We start from the raw sequence: 14,088 nt of genomic DNA, 5'->3' as shown, positions 1-14,088 counted from the left end.
CTCCAAGGCGACTCGCATTTAGGAATCAATACAAGACAGGGTCTAAGACCGGTCCCTGCACTCCGAGGTGGCGGAGTACTCAGGATCAAACACCAGGCCTGGCTAAAGGCTGGGCTCTGTATCCACAGGATACACAATACAGTTACATTGAGGAAAGGGGAAGGGCTCTGTTCATAACTCCAGTTGAAATAGTGACTGGCTTAAGCCAGGAGGCAACCTTCACTGGCCCTGGTGTGTTGTGCTACATTCAGGACATCCTGGGGCCGAATAGCAAAGGCAATCTGAGACAAAAGTCTAACTTTACAACTTTTGGTATTCACAGAAGTTATTTATGACTTTTGGTATTCAAAGAGGTCATTTATGAGTCGTATCTATACGTTTGCAGTCGGGCCGGAATCTTCGCCTCTGTGCCAAACTCTACACACCCAGGCCTTACTCTCCGGCTGGGGCCGTACTCTCCAGCTGTGGCATTACTCTCCATTTTGAGTCGTTCTTTCAAGCTCAGGCCGAATGAAGTGTAATAAATGGGCTGGAATGCAAAATTTACAAAAAGGAACATTAGGAACATGTGATAAATTGTAGAGGAGGCCATTTAAAACAGTCTGGCAGGGAAAAGGGTATGGCCAGACACTGCATCATGACCCAGATAAGTTTGCTCCTCTGTATCATGGTACAATTTGTGCTTACCTCAGTGTTGACTGTAGTGTAAACACTACAGTCAACACTTAGGGCGCTCCCCTTAGTGTTGACTGTAGTGTTAATACCAGAGAGTGTGTGTGTGTGTGTGAATAAGAGCTACAGTAGGAGTAATGGGACACATTAAAGTTAGGTGCAGTGATAGACTCCAGGTTGTGTATATTGTGGCAATTATGGAACAGTTTTTGTTTAATGTTAGTCTTAGGGATACCTTTATGGCTAGAGATGAAGTATGGGTTTGATACAGGGTATTGGTAAATGATTTTCTTAAGGTTAAGGATACTTTGCAGGATTGAACTAGGTTTAGGTTTATGGAATGTAGGTGTAAATTATGCTGCTAGTGTTAGGGGTTTTGTGTTTGGGTTACATTGCATAAGAGTAATGGGCAATTGATGAGGATAGCGTTATCGTTAGGCATAGGATTTGCAGTTCGTGTACCTGGTTCGTGAATGAGAAAATGAGCTGGGTGTCGGAAGCGTGGAATACTATCCTGAGTCTATGTTTTCTGACAATGGTGGCAAGAAGGACCATGCAGATGTTGAGGAGCGTGGGGCTGATAGAGGATCCTTGGGGTACTCCGCAGCTAATCTCTGTTGGTTCAGAGAGGAAGGGCGGGAGTCTGATTATTTGAGTTCGGCCGGTGAGAAAGGAATGGATCCATTCCCCTGAATGCCGGCGTCGCAGAGTCTGGCGGTTAGTGCACGGTGGGAGACGGTGTCGAAGGCTGCTGATAGGTCTAGTGGGATGAGGGCAGCCATGTGTCCTTGGTCAAGGAGGGTGAGGATGTCGCCCGTGGCGGCTAGTTGGGTAGTCTCATGCGGAGGTTGCTACGGAATACAGATTAGGAAGTGTAGAGGATCGAGTTGGATTCAATAAAGTTCATAAGCTGGTTGTCGACGATCTTCTGTTTGACTTTGGCTGTGAAGGGGAGGAGAGAGGTGAGAAAGGAACGGATCCATTCCCCTGAATTCCGGCGTCGCAGAGACTGGCGGTTAATGCACAGTGGGAGACGGTGTCGAAGGCTGCTGATAGATCTAATAGGATGAGGGCAGTCATGTGTCCCTGGTCGAGGAGGGTGCGGATGTTGCCCGTGGTGGCTATAAGGGCAGTCTCAGTGCTTAGGTTAATACGTAATACAAATTGGGAAGTGTAGAGGATTGAGTTGGATTCTATAAGTTTGTGAGCTGGTTGTTGACGATCTTCTCGGTGACTTTGGCTGCAAAGGGGATGAGAACGATGGATCTATAGTTCTGGAGGTTGTCAGCTCTGCGGAGGGCTTCTTGAGGAGGATCTTGACATCAGTGTGTTTCCAATCACCGGGAAACATGCCTGTTTTGAGGGTGCTATAGGGGAGGTGGCTCTGTGGTAGATGTACGTCGGGCTGGGGTCAGTGGGGGCTCCTGAGTGTATGCTTCTCATGGTTTTAGCTGTGTCTTCTGTGGTGACAGGGGTCCATGCGGTGATGGTAGGCTGGTTGGCATTGCTGGTTGTAGGTGTAGTAGCGGTGCCTAGGTTCCGCTGAGTAAGTCCCAGATTTCTACTGCATGTCTGTGCAGGGAGCGTATGCTGAGGAGTATGCAGCTCAGGGGAATGAGTGCACTGGCATCCGGTGGGTAGGCACAAATAAATATCACGTAGTCCCAGGGCTTTAAGTGGGCTGGGTCTTGACGGTGCACCAGCAGTACTAAAAAACAGGTGCTGAGATGGGTCCCTATTGGGCTTTTTCATTTGTATAACGTGCCCTTATTATTGCTCTCTCTTTCTAACTCCTGGGGCTAGGTACCCTCTCACACTCCAGTGGATTTGAAAATGCAAAAGCTTATGTGTCCCTTGCCACTGCCTACCTGGGCTCTCTGCAGGAGGGGCCTTTCACTGCAGTGTGGGCCGCACTGAAGCAACCTCTCAATCCGTGTGCCACCTCTTCAATAAAATAGGAACAACGCCTACTTTTCTCAGAACGTAACTGTGGGTCGAAAGGTTGGTATGTGATCGAAAAGAGTGGCAGATTGTAAAGTACTACACTATGAACATTTTGAGAACCATCGGAGTCATTTTACACTCATCTAATTTGAAGAAACCTGTTACATATGTTTCTTTTATTATATTGGATTACACCATATTTGCATGTACATGTGATTTTCCTAGGATTACATTTGTACACATGTGTGCTACTTTGTGTGCATACCCCCAAGGACAGGATGCCATATTGCACATTTATGTCTGCATCTACAAATTTGTCCACTTCCCCTATACCGTGGCCAAAACACACGCAGCCATTTTTGTTGTCAGGCATACTGCTCCCACTTACTCATAAACCACAGTGTCTGCTTGGTCAGTCTATCTTGCTCTATGCCTCACTCTGAGAATGCGAAGAAAACATATATGCATTGGTACAGGCAAAGCCTTGCACCGCTATTCAGGTATCTCTCTGATGGTAAATTACACAGTTAGATTAAGTCATGTTTTTAGGTCTTGGCTCTAGACAGCACACATGAGCTGTCTCAAACCAAGATATACTGCATCTACTACATAGGCTTCAGCCTGCCCATGGGCTTCCCATTTGCTGAAACCTTTGTCACTCTTAAATTCTATCCGCATAATTCCACAGCACACCATGCCACATATTTCCACTACACAACTTCACACTACGCCACACAATTCCACAACAAACAATTTCAATCCAACACTTGCACTACCACCAAACCTGTCATCTCTCTTCCACATACCCACAGCCCCTCTCATCTCTCCCTCACACTCACAGTACCCGCTCTCATCTTGCAATACCACTGCCCTCTCATCCCTCCCTCACATACACTGTCTCCTCTCTATACTGCCTGCTCACACACGCTACCTTCCTGTACCTCCTCACGCTCTGCACTGGTCCGCTTCTCCCCCATGGGTGCCCCTTCCACTCATGCCTTTTTCTCTCTCTCTCTCTCACTTGTATTCTCTCTCACCCCTCTCTCTCGCTCCCTCACACACTCTTACCGCCTCTCTCATATGGTTCTCTTCAGGTCTTGAAGCACAGTTTCTTTCTCGTGCCTTTTCAAAATTTCAATCCCTCAAACCCATCCTCTCCTCCTCTTCTTTGGGTGTCTTCTGCTTACACATGTGGCCCCACTGTATGCATCTGTGGCCTGCTGTCCCCTTCTTTTTGCTACCCTATCTCAATATCAATCATCACTTCCTGCACAAACTACCTATTCCTCTCGATCTTCTTTTCTATCTATTCTGTGCAGCTCTCATCCCTATCTATTCACTATGCCACAACATTCCCTTTCACAAATACACAACACAATTTCAAAACTAACAATGTCCAATACAACCCACATATTTCCACTCTACACCACATACATCCACTTCACTCCAAACCAAAATATATAGGTAAAAGGCATTGTCATGTACGTCAATTGCTCTAAATATCAAAAATCTGAGTCCTAATGTATTGCAAATGCTTGTTAAATTATGCAATCCAATAACTGTGAAGGTCTCTGTGCATTGGCTGAGGGTTATGAAAGGGATAATGTAGATTATCAGTGGCTAATAAAGCAAGACAATGAAAGGCTCAGACTAGATGAAGAGTTTAGAGAAATGCAACAGCACCTACAAAGGCTGAAGTGAGGTGCCTACTTTAACCAATAGTTGTCAATCTAGAAACATGTATTTTGATTCTCTTAGAATACATCAGTCACAACAACAGTTCCACCTCTTCCTAGGTAACCTAACACTCTACACTGATATTGCATGTATGTATGCATAGATATTTCTATAATCTGAACTTCATAAATATTGTAGTGTTGATGGATGGGCCAGACCATCAAATAGTGTACTCCGTTTGGACAGGACAGTGGTGGCATGTACTCTACTGACCTGGCAGACATACAGCCAACCATATTGAGGGATTTCTTCCCTCTGAAATTCCCATGCTAGTTTGTAGGACTTGGGTCAATAATACCAAAAGTTGTGAAGAAATTCAGATGGCACATCAGCAGGGTCAGCTTTGACTGTGATGTGAACAGATTGGTGGAGATTCATTGCTGCATTTCACCCTGATTTGAGAGTAGCTATTGCACAAGAGATAATTCTTGTTGTATTTCCTGTAGCTGGATAGTAATTTATTTCTTTAAAAAAATTATTTTACTTAGTTTTCAACAATTTTAAGATCACAATACTGTGACACTGCTTCGCCATCCACCTGATTCTCCCCTTTCTTAATATCCCATTTAGTTCCAAAATACCATGAAGTAGACCACAGTCAAGTCCACTGCAACCAGTCCGGTGCACTATAGATGGGTCTGTGCCCCAGTCAACTGTGTGCTTTTCCCCCAACAACTTCCTATGGGTGGGCTGCTCTGGGTATTTTGTGATGCGCTTTTTACTGTCCCCAGATGTTATCATACTTTTGTGGTCCCCCTCTGGACCTATTCACTGCTTCCTCAGCTGAAAAGAAGAAATCCATCCCTCTTAGCCACTTTGAGATTGGGAGGGCCCCCCGGATCCTCAATGGCCCGCTATGTGATGTTTAGCCAAAAAACAACTGATCCCAACCATCAGTTTTTGTCCCCTTACCTGTCCCAACCCAGGAATAAGTTCTGTGTAAATGGCATTCAGCTTTGAGATGGTCAGAGAACATCATATGGTGTGTCTGCCAGACGTCTCCCAATTTAGAGATCCCCAACTTATTTCAGTGTACTTGAGCCCTACTGTTCTCCATAGCCATGTACCCTTCCACAATGGCTTCTTCCTGGTGGGCACCCTCCACTTTCATATCCATTGCAATGCCTCTTTCCAGCTAATCACTGGAATGGCTGGAATGGCCGGGGGAGTGGGTAGGAGGGACTCCCCATACAGCCAAAACCCTGGTGCTTGCCTGGTAAAGTCCATGTGTGTCTCGTAGTGGGTCCCCGTGCACCAAAGATCCAATCAATAACCACAACCAGCTGGACAGCCCAACAAAGTAATACAGTCTGATGTCTACTACCATCATAAGGGGATTGTATGCAGTTCTTATGGGAGATTCACAGCAACGATCCTCGCTACTTGTAGCTATTGAAGTTGGCCTCTAGGGTTGTAAACAAAAGGCTAGGGATTTTGTGGGGGTAGTGTTGCAAAACATACAACAGCTGTGACCAGGCCACAATTTTGAAGAGGGCTATAGACCCTATCATGATCAGAGGGAGAGAGTTCCATCTTGCCATATGTCCCTTAATTTTGCATGTCAAAGGGGTTATATTCCTGCCCCAGCGTTCCTCTGGGTCTCTTGATAAGAGCATGCCCTAGTGTTTGAAATTGGCTTTCTGGTTGGCACAAGTACACACCCTGTCCAAGCAGAAGCCATAATCCTGGTCAGGATAAGCAAGATACACACTAAAAGATAACCTGTGCTCAGCTTGGCACAGAACCGTCAGGGGTATCCAAAGAGACAATGTGCAAAGTATGTGTGCAACACACACACATGCACAGTAACACAATGAATATACCACAACAAGACTCTAGACAGGTTTAGAAAATAATAGACAATTATATTATAACCAAAACAAGCCTAAAATGACAAAAATCCAATGTATAGAAGTTGAGATATGTAACATTTTTAAATGAATAAATGCATTAAAGCACCTAGAAGCAAGCAGCTCTAAAAAGGTTACTTCAGGTTGCGCTGTATCGGGTCAAAGTTCAGGCCAAACGTGTGGAAGCACAGGCCAGCTTCAGAACACCGGCAGGAAGAAGTGAAAAAAGTACCTTTCCTGGTCTCAAACAGTGAGATGTGTTGATCTGCTCCACGTAGTTAAGGCGATACGTCAGTTCTGAAAACGGGTGGTAGATGTGTTGAGTGATGTGCCACATTGGATTCTGCGGCACAGTTGAGGCGATGCATCGACTTTACCAAGCTGCCGCCGAGGCGATACGCAGTCTAATGTATCGATCTCTGAGGGCAAAGCGCTAGTTCTGATGCGCTGTGCCCATTTTACTCCTGCAACTGGTTGATGCGCCAGTTCTGTTAAACACAGACATAACATTCATCAAATTTCATGCTGCAAGTGTCTGGGCCACTTCCTGTGAGTTCAGGTACTGGAGCAGGGATAGAGACTTTGATGTCCCTCAGTCTCAAGCAATAGGAGGCCAGCCAACAAGCCCTATGAGATCACTTGGAGGAAAGGCAGAGCCCAGCTCTCCTTTAGGGCAGTCAGGGAAAAGCAGACAGCAGAGAAACACCAGAGAAAAGCAGGCCTTCCAAGCCTGCAAGCCAAAGATAAGTAATTTATGCAGAACAGCAGTCCTTCTGACATAGATTCAGTTCAAGATCCAGAAGTGCCTGATTTTGAGTGGGGCGTGTTGGCCAGAGACCCAGTACTTATAGCCAAAAGTGCCTTTGATGCTGGTTGGTGAATTCAAAGCAGCTCTCTGAAGTGCACAGCTTCTCCTTTCAGCCCAGTCCTGTCTTCCAGGCTATCTATAGGGGATAATCAGTCCTTTGTGTGGGGACAGGCCACTGCATATTCAAGTAAAGTGTTAGACCCTCTGTTGCACTCTGCCCAGGTAAGGCCATCAGAATACAAATGCATGTTGATGGCTACTCAGACACACCTATCTTTTCAGGGTTGTGGCTGTCAAGAGGGAATGCAAAAAGTGTAGCTGTCACTTACTCCAATTATTGGAGATGGGCTGTCAGGCACACAACGCAGTATGTGCAGATAAATGTCTACTTTCTTATAGTGAACAAAGCAAACACAAGGAAATGATGTACGGAGCGCTGACACTTTTCAGACACTCACCCCCTGTCACAGATTGGGGTGAATGCATCATCATTCTTTAGCTCACTTGGCCACTTCAGTTCAGACCCAGCTACATGCAAATCAGTCTTGAACCTGGCTTGGCAGTTCAGGCTGGACTGCTCCCATAAGGAACAGGGTCAAGACTGATTTGCATATGGCTGGGTCCAAACTGGGGTGGTGTGGTAAGCAAAAGAATGATAGATTAAACCCAGATCCTTGTGACCGGGGGTGAATGTTTGCATTGTCCAGCATTCTGTCCAGCAATTGTTTCTTTTGCGTACTTTCTTATAGTGGCATTTCTAAAATAGCAATGTTAAATTCAACTTCACCAGTAAGTAGGATTTATCACTACCATTCCAAACATACGAAACACGAAAAAGCCTCATTGTAGTGAAAAGTGAAATATGCTGTTTGTCACTATCAGGACACGCAAAACAGAAAAGTACATGTCCTACGTTTTACTTGCATACACTGTGCCCTTAGGGCTACATAGGGCCTACCTTAGGGGTGACTTATAAGTAATAAAGGGGGAGTTTAAGGCTTAGTAAGTAGTTCTAAATGCCAAATCAAAGTAGCATTAAACTGCAAACACAGGCACTGCAGTTGCAGGCCTGAGAGAGGTTTGAAAGGCTTCTTCTGTTGGTGGCACGATCAGAGCTGCAGCCCACTAGTAGCACTACATTTACAGGCCCTGGGCATATGATATACCACCTTACAAGGGACTTACAAGTTAAATAAACAGGTCAATTAAGTATACACCAATTATACACATGTTTAAGGAAGAAGCACATGCTCTTTAGCACTGATTCAGAGTGGTAAAGCGCTCAGAGTCTTAGGACCAACAATAGATTCTGCCAAATGTGGAGGCAAAAAGATTGGGGAAGACCACCCTCGGGCTGACAGGTCAAACACCAACTATTTAAATGCTCCAGATCACCTGGAAGTAACTCTGGAGGAATGGCCACCACAGGGATTATGACTGATTTCCCCCAGTTCACCCTCAGGCCTGTTTCTTCTTTGTAGATTTCTAGAATGCAAATCAGCTGTAGGATCAGTTGGTTTAGGTGCTGAATATAAAGGAGGACATCATACCACATACAAAGAGATGCAGTACCCTAATTCTACACCCCACCTCAAGCCCCACCCCTGCGCATCCCCCGATCTATTTGGCCAGTGTTTCAATCACAAGAGCGAAGAGGAGAGTAGACAGCAGGTGGCCCTGCCAGTGGCCTCTGCCTAGCTGGAACTGTTGTGAGTAAATGGTGTTCACTCTGACCCTATCACATGGCACTGTGTATAACATCTTTACAGACTGAAGGACTTTAGGGCCAAAATTAATCTTTTCAAGGATGGCGTGGAGGAAAGGTCATTCAATTGAGTCGAAGGCCTTCTCTAAGTCCAGTTGCATCACTAGGAATCTCACCTGTTTCAGTACCCTGGTGCTACGGCCTTTGCAAATATTTTGGCTTAAATTTTACTTAGGGGAATCAGGCTGTAAAATGCACAGTCTGTAGGTGGCCTATATGGTTTGGAGAAAACTACAACTGAGGCCCCCTAGATATGATAGGGAAGTATCATAGCTGTACCTGCAGCTTCGACCATTGTAAAGAAGTGAGAGAGTAGTGTTGGTGTAACCTTTTTTAAGAATTGCATAGGTAATACACTTGAACCGGGCACCTTCCCAGAATGCATCTCCTGCAAGGCTGCAAATAATTCCTCCTTCGACAGAGGTGCATCCAAGTCCTGCAGCATGATCAGGTCCGCAGCTATGGGGTGTTGTTGCTCCACTTGCCGACGTGTTTGATTGGTAAAGTTTCTCATATTAATGTGTGCAGTCATTGCCGATTGCCTCAGCATCGTGTGTCACCTCACTGTCGGGCCCCGTGTCTATGGGACAAACCAGTCTACCAGAGTTGGTTGCATACCTGTGTAGCAATGTTCCCATATTCTCGCTGTTTTGGAGAATCGGACAATGCTGCCCATGCAGGGTCTGCTATTGTGTTCCCCTGAAGAACTGCTTTCCTTTCCTCCCACAATGTGATTGGGGAGACATCTGTTGTGGAGTTTGTTCTGAGGAAGAGTTATATCTTTTCCTTCATGTGTTCCAAAAATCTAACCTACTTCAGTCACCCAACCTGAAGGCTTCAGTGCGTATTAGACCTAGGCATCCCCAATTAGTTAAATCGGTCAGTGGTCCAATGGTACCCTTCTGAGAAATCGGAGTCCAGCAGTGAAAATAATAAATACAGACTAGTTCTTTGCTTTCCATTGATTGCAAAGCATCAGGGACTCCACCCATGGCACCAGGGTTGAGCCTCTCTTTTCACATCAAGTGCATGACATTATTGAAGTGGCCCGCTACAATAAGGTCCCACTGCGAGACTGTGGTGATAACTGTCATCAGATCTTTCATCGTGGTCGCCTGCAGGTTCGGTGAAATATACACAGACACTACCATCCATAGGATGCCATTCAGGAATTGAGTAACCACCACATATCTATCCATGGTGTCTCAGATAGCATGCATGACCATCAGGGGAAAGGTAACTTTTGTTGAGCACCTAGTAAACCCTGCATGATATACGCAGTTAAAGCCATGCTGTACCAAAAAGGAACCCCTACTCCCAAGCAAATATGTCTCTTGCAACAATAGAACCACCAGGGTCAGCTTGTGGACCTATTGAGAATTGTTGTGCATTTTATTTTATCCAGCAACCCACTGACATTGCAAGACAACAGCTTTTAGTGGATGGTTTTGTTGTCAGAGGTCTTGGCGAGTCGTTGAGCCCGTTTGACTAGGGTCCGTGGCCGTGTAATGTGTCTTGCGTGAGGCATAGTGTTGCAACCGAAATCAGCCCTATAGTACGCAACTTCAGGCGCGGCTGGCACAGGTAACAGCGGTGGGGTGTTAAGGGGTGGGAGGGATGAAGTCGGCAGAAAGTAATCACCATAGTTTTGTGTAGCTTCGCTCCAAGCAAGCCCCTCTATATGGAGGCAATGTGTCTCTTCTCCATAAGTGAATGAGACAACATTTGTAGCTATACATGGAGGAAAGGAAGGAAGGGTACCAAAATTCTCCTGTCTGAGGAGGATGCTCTACGTCTGTCCTCTGGTTGTGACCAGAGTTGCCCTCCTATCAGTCTGCTACACTTCTCCTTAGGGTGGGATGGTTGACCCCCTACAGTCTCATAAGATGTCATTGGCTCCTTTGTTTATATGAGCAGTTATTTCCTCTCCACTGCTCAGTCCCAGGCCTCTTCCGGGCTCTCAAAGAAAATGGTTCTCCACTGTGACATTAATTTCAATTTGGCAGGTTATATCAGCATATATTGAATGTCCACAGCCCTGACTTTCTACTTAATCTCTAAGAAAGATTTACAAAGGAGCTGCACTTTAGTTGTGTAATCGGGAAGAGTATAACCCTGGAATTGGTGCAATGGATGTCTAGATGTTGGCGTACCTGCCACAGGATATATTATCAGTTCACAAAGTTCAGTACCCTGATGACAATGGCTCTAGTGGGTCCCCCCCGGCAGACGCCTTAGGGCAACCACCCTGTGTGCCCTTTCCAGAACAAAGTAGGGGGAAAACTCACAATCCAGGATCCAGGGTCTGAAGTATTCCATGAGGAATTTCTCTGGGTGCTGGTTTTACATGCCCTCTGGGAGGCCCACAAGCCATAAGGGCAGAGGAGAGTCACCCCCTACACCTGATACAGGGAACATCTGCCTACGCTGGTCCAGAACAGGGGCCACGCCCTCTATCCTCTTGAGACACCACAGTGAGGTGGAGTATTGCTGTACTTGTTTGACCGTCCAAGCCCAGTGTTTGCTGTAGTAGTTTCCCAGGATCTCTGGGCTCCTGGGGGTTCACCTCCTGAGGGGGAAGCTGTGTGCCCATCTCCTACCTTTGGGGTGAGACGTCATGTGTGGGTTTCCACCCAGGCTGCAATCGTAGTCCTGGATTCTCATGTTGCTCAGTCTGTCTCATCTACCCTTGTCCGCCAATTTGGCTGGGCTGTCACAAGCCCATGTGGCTGCCTAAAGGTGAAAGGGGTGTCGTAATTTGACAATGGCCGAGTTAGCGCTTAGCTGTGCTACACGTTTTCCCGCTTAAATTGGCTATACTTGAAAACGCCATTTTGTATGTTACGGCGGCCATCTTAGATCATAAGCGGCCTCGTGGCTAGCATGCCCTTTTGTCCATTGTCCGTGCCACTGACCGCTCGAGTTTGCCCAGCAACAGGCTATTTTTAGTACTGGTCAACTCGTACATGCGCAGTCCCCACTGACCAGTCACCCCTCAGGAATGTGCCGCCAAACTGACCAGCGGGGTTGTAACCCTCCAATGAGCTGGCTGTGTTCCAAAAGATGACCTTATATGTACATAACGCTTTGTAACTTTGAGCCGCCTATCTTTTTATTACCTACAAACTGTATAAAAGAACGGGTCACACCGATGTTCGGTGTGATACTTCTTGCATTACCGAAGGGTGCTGTAGGAATGTACCACCACCCCATGGGGTCTTAATAAACTTGTTCTTTGAATTTTTCAGTTTCCGTGCCAACAGTTCTTGAATGTAAGTGGGTTATCTTCGGAGCATGTAGGCCTTGGGAACCCGATACTACAAATTGGCGACCACGAAGGGACTCATCGGCGACTCGGATGCCCGAAGGAGAGGTCGTGACGAAGGTTTGGAAACTCGCCATGGACGCGTACGCTGCCACTGAGTGACCCGAGTCTTGGCACCCGCGGTGTTTCTTCCTTTCCTTCTGATCTGACCTTCCAGGTGGCGCCGGTCTCGGACTGAGATCTTGATCGTCTGCGTTGCTGGATAAAGTGCCGTTTGGCTGATTCGATTAAAAGACCTTGGCAGTTGGAATCTGGACCTTTGAGATTTTGGGTAAGATTTGTGATCGGTAAGGTAGTCTACGGACGCTTACTGAAGTTCTGTGATTTGTGATCGGTAAGGTAGTCCTCGGACGCTTGCCGAAGTTCTATGACCTATGACTTTGATTTGAGTTAGCTAACATTTGTGAATTTGTGAACTTTGAATTATATGTGTAGTGCACTTCACATAGGCAGGCATGTAGAGATGTTTCTCTAATTTTGTTTTTTTCCTTTGAGCGGCACGTTTGTGTGAAGTACTGTAAGTGCCATTTTATACGGTATCGCGCTTTCGTGATACTTTTTGAACATGCCTGTTTTAAGCACACTCCGAGGGATGTGCTGTCTTGGAAATGGTACCACAATTAGGTTAGCGGAAGCACAGCCGGCTCCCCCAGAAGGTACACCAAATCGGGAAATGTATGTCAAATTTGGCCTTCCCCCTATAATGTACAGCAAATTATGGAATAAGTATACTAAATCGGATCCTGAATTGCAATGGCCTCTACATGGGTCGTTCGATTTGCGTAAAGTACAGTTTGTAGAGCAATGTTTGTTTCAACGAAGGTCTAGACAAAATATGTTTGATTGTGTACGAATGTGGGAGAAAGCGGTGCGTGAGCGAATGAAACGTGAAGTTGCCTTGGCGGACAAAGAGCAGCGCAAGGCTGCTCGAGATAAGGCTTTACAGCTTGAGGAAAAGGAGGCTCAGGAGAAGAAAGAGAGGGAGGAACGGGAACGTAAATTGCAAACGACTGGTCAATTCCCTATTCGTCGACCGCTTTATCCTGTCCTTAATAATGAAATTGATGATTTTTCATTGCTAGATCGGTCGCCGCCTCCGTACGTTTCGCCTACGGCTCCAGCTGCAGATTCGGAGGATGAAGGACAGGATAAGCCGGGAAAGAAGGGTGTATCTGGTCTCAGGTTTTCTGCGGAGAGATCCGCACATTTACGTAGTTGGGCTCGTAAAGTGAATACGAATTTTGTTTCTCAATCTGAAGTTGTTGCGGAAAGGGGTAATTGGACAAATCAAGAATTATTGTATTTTCAGGCTAATTTGGCAGATGAAGTTGTTACCGCATATCGTCAATTTTCAGATACGTTAGAATCTAAAGCTGTGTCAGTTCACCGTGAGAATCTGGATAAAGGTTTATTTGATCTTGCAGATGTTGATGCCCTTTACAAGCAACTGATCCAGCTGCGAGATGAGACTACCAGATTGCGGGACGAGCGGAAAAAGAATAAGGAGTCCGGGCCGGAGTCTAATGGGCAGTCTAAGGAGTGTTCTCTCCGGGGTTCAGATAAGAGTTCTGCATTGCATGTTATGCCTATGCGTGAAGCCGCACCCTTGTATGTTCCACCTAAAGGGGAAGGTACAGATGATGATAAATTATCAAAGGATGCCAAGGGATATTTTGTATATAACTGGGTGTACACGCCTTGGAACAGAGCAGATGTTATGGCGTTGAAAAATTCTTTACCTGATCTTCGTAAAAATCCAGCGGCATTCTATGAAGGGGTGGAAGGGGCTATTTCGTCTTGTGTGATGACTCTTGTTGACATAGACCTGTTTTTTGGGTTAATTCTTCCGCCTGATATGTGGAGACAGATTCGTAAAAATAATGATGAAACGATACTTGGGGGAACTTGGAAAGAAATAACGGCAGCCGATTTAGACAGGGAACCGGCATGTAAGCCTTGCCAGTTGATTTTGGACCTCCCGGTGGCT

At 46.1% G+C, this 14,088-nt stretch overlaps 1 protein-coding gene across 1 annotated transcript in view; it reads left to right on the top strand.

Annotated features, from left to right (window-relative positions):
* The window catches only part of LOC147662924 (maestro heat-like repeat-containing protein family member 1), a 62,531-nt gene that overhangs the window by 36,937 nt on the left and 11,506 nt on the right, over positions 1–14,088 (top strand). The window lies entirely within an intron of this gene.

The sequence above is a fragment of the Lissotriton vulgaris genome, unplaced genomic scaffold, assembly GCF_964263255.1.
Source record: "Lissotriton vulgaris unplaced genomic scaffold, aLisVul1.2 SCAFFOLD_1381, whole genome shotgun sequence".
Taxonomy (NCBI): domain Eukaryota; kingdom Metazoa; phylum Chordata; class Amphibia; order Caudata; family Salamandridae; genus Lissotriton; species Lissotriton vulgaris.
This window is presented reverse-complemented; position numbering and strand designations above follow the sequence as displayed.